The following is a 3,226-nucleotide window of genomic DNA, read 5'->3' as shown; positions in this document are numbered from 1 at the left end:
CCCTTCCCAGATGCTGCTGCTCTATACATTGCTGCATGCTGAAACTCTGCAAGAGATGGTATCATCCATCTCTTTTTTCCCCAAAGGGGATTTCAACCTGCAATACTGTCTGCAGGTGAGTCAGGTGGGCTGTACACAAAGGTGCATTGGCTCCAGCAGTGATCACACATTTTTACCTGCAAAGTGATTTGTGAAATCTTGTGAAAGTTACTTCCACGTGTCTCTGTCCCACGAGACTTCAATGGCTCTTCTCCTTTCCCCTTTCTGTCTGCTGCTGCCCTGCAAACAGCTTATTGTTAAGTGACAAGATTGTGACATCAAATGACATCACCCTACTCTTACCTTCCTTCTGGTTTTCCTTCAGTTTAGTTGCCCACCACACTCCTATTGATTAGAACAACAGTCACCAGTAGTTGATGGTGCAAAAATAAATAAATAAATAAATAAATAAATAAATAAAAATCCTTTTTACAGTAATTTGTTAGCGTGCATAATCTTCAATTTTCTCATGTCACATGCCAATTTCAAACAGGTAACAACCTCATTTAATGAAGATATATTTTTATTCCCATCCCATCCATCATTTATTCCTCTTTCAATCATACCTCAATCATGCAGTAGCTCTCCAATGCCCTCAAACACTTTTATTTTGTTTTGAATGTCCTCTTCTGTGGGTTACTCATCCAGGGGAATCCACATATACTGACTAGCTTGCGCAATTAGTTTTTTTCTTCCTGGTAAAATGTTCCATCACAGTTGTTCTCTCCTTTAAAAACAAAAAAGAAAGTTTTGTTTGTTAAATACACAGTGGTTTCTCTCCATTTAAGCTGCTGTTAAAAAGCACTTAGAGAATTGTATCCTATACCAGGCAATAAAAGTAAATATTCACTGAGACAGATTGCATCTATTTGACCATAAAACTACCTACTTTACTTTTATATACTGCCCTTCATTCATGCAGCTCAAAGTGCTTTACTCCATTTTACAGGTGGGAAGAGAGAGGCACAGAAAGGTGAAATCTTTTACCCAGGACCACCTACTCAGCAGAGCAGTGGCAGAACTAAGGTCTCCCCAGTCCTGACACTTATCTGTTAGACCACAATGTCTCTCTCACAAAAGACAGAAAAACGGTATAAAAAGTAAGTCCTCTCTAACTGTAGGGAACTGAGATATGGAGACCTGCCCAAGGAAATAAAGAGCTAGTATTTGAGACTATATTTTATCAGCCTTAATTCACAAACTTAACTAAAATGTACTCTTCCAGATGACTCTGAACTGGCATTCTTTTAATTAAGCCATGAACACATGCTTTCAAGTGGTACCATGGCTAAAATACTGAATCATTCCTCTCCACATGTATCAATACTTCATTCTCACAGGGTTACGGCCATACTACTTTCCTGGGAAGTAGGCCCAGTATACTACAGACACAGGGACTATGCATCTTCCCCCAACATTTATAGCAGTATTTAACCAAAGGGGGAGGAGGGAAACCTGATATGTAGGACATGTGGAAAGACACAAACTTGATTTCTTCTGTTTGAGGGCAACCGGAAAAAAGAGTTCTCAAAGCAGGGACTTGTTACAATGGGTAAATCTCCTGCATCAAGATATCAGAAGGAAACTACTTGATACCATATTAATTTATAGCCACATCTATCTTGTAGCCGTAGAACAGCTTCTAGTATCCACAGAGACAAGTTCCTTAGAAGCCCAAATCAACTTCAGTTATGAAAAATAACCCCCCCCCCATGCTACAGCACTGGAAGACATGAAGGCTCAGAACAAGTGTCATGGCTTCTTAACCTGGCAGGGGAAATACCATGCACCCGTGTCCAAGAAGGCAGTTTCCTAAACCGCTTCGCAGGAGAACTGCTCTTCTGGCGTGGTTTGGTACCCGCCGAGGTGCAGCGGCTTTATGCCCAGTTTATGGACATGGGAGTCTCCCAAGGGCAAGCAAAACTCAGGGGCATCTGAACCCTGAGCCTCTGGGCTTGGGCCTGCATGTTAGGATGCCTGCCAAAGGTTTTAGAAACATGTAAAGCCCCCGGTGCAGGCGGAGGATGTTTGCCGGTAGTAGGGCCACTTGTGGTTCTGGACTCTTAGATTTGGAATTAGTTTTGGCTAATTCGGCCTTGGATACAAATTACACCCCCCCCCATCTTTGCTGCAAAATGAGGTTTTGAGCACTACAGCCACAAACCCCAGCTGAAAACAGTGCAGATCTCCTTGGTGTCAGGGTCGTCCCCGACTGACGGACACGTGGTCAAAGCAACCTACTCTGCCCCTGCATTGGTCAACCCAAGGACCAGGCACAAGGCTTCCTTAGCCAATCAGATGCTATTTTTGGTTCAGTCGGGAGTCGTGACCGTTAAATGATTGAGGGCGTTACCTCGTCAACCTCGAGTCAAGGACCAGGTTGATCGCAATACAGGTGCTTAAGCCCAAAAAAATAAACCCGAGCGCCCAGACAGCCTGCAGTTAACGTGCCATAAAACAACGCAACGGACCAAAGAAAGACCTCAGCGCACGAGATGGCAGAACACGGCGAAGCGCCACCGCAACCCGAAGGCCGAGGGATTCTCCGAGGCAGAAAACCCACAAAACGCCATTTTCCCAGGCTGCGAAAAATCATTGTCCTTTGCTAGCTCCTGTGTCCCTGGGGCACCCCAAAAAACCCCAGCCCCTCGCCTCTGGCACGCCCCTGACGTCACAGGAGTACCACGCCTGACGTCACCGGACCAGCCCGCCCCGCCTATGTTTGCGGCCGGATGCCTCCTGTGGAGGTCAGAGGTCGGGGGTCAGAGGTCTCGCCCCTTTCCAAGGGGGACCTGACCTGTCGACCCGCCGGCCCCTGCCCCACGAGCCTGAGGGGCCCCCCCGGGAGGCGGTACCGTGGGCGGCGGTCGGTCGGTCGGTCTGTCGGTCGGTCCGTCCCGCCGCCGCCTGCTCCGCGCTCCGGGCCGCGCTGCCCTGTTTGTTTTGTTTTGTTCTGCCCAGCGACACAGCCGCGAGCGAATTGGCCGGCTCCTCTCCCGCACAGCCAATCAGAGCGCGGGGAGGGAGAGGGGCGGGGGCGTTCTGCCAGCCAACCGGCGCGCTCGGGGAGGAACCACCGCGCCGAGGTGGGAGAGGGAGGAACCATTGTGCTGAGGGAAGGGGGTGGAAGAGGGAGAAACCATTGTGGGCCAGTCCACTGCGAATGGGGGGGGGGGGGGGGGGGCCC

The 3,226-nt window shown here is 48.7% G+C and overlaps 1 protein-coding gene across 1 annotated transcript in view; it reads right to left on the bottom strand.

The window, feature by feature from the left end:
- The window catches only part of PDCD4 (programmed cell death 4), a 28,412-nt gene extending 25,458 nt beyond the window's left edge, over positions 1 to 2,954 (bottom strand). Inside the window, exons 1-2 of the mRNA XM_019502793.1 lie at positions 2,895 to 2,954; positions 606 to 766 (exon numbers count right to left, since the gene is read on the bottom strand). The gene's annotated coding sequence lies outside the window, so the exon portion shown is untranslated. The remainder of the gene's footprint in view (positions 1 to 605; positions 767 to 2,894) is intronic.
- Between the last annotated feature and the right edge of the window lie 272 nt (positions 2,955 to 3,226).

The sequence above is a fragment of the Gavialis gangeticus genome, unplaced genomic scaffold, assembly GCF_001723915.1.
Source record: "Gavialis gangeticus isolate Ggan-Ray unplaced genomic scaffold, GavGan_comp1, whole genome shotgun sequence".
Classification (NCBI taxonomy): Eukaryota; Metazoa; Chordata; order Crocodylia; family Gavialidae; genus Gavialis; species Gavialis gangeticus.
Note: the sequence above shows the minus strand (reverse complement) of the source record. Positions and strands in the feature narration are given on the sequence as shown.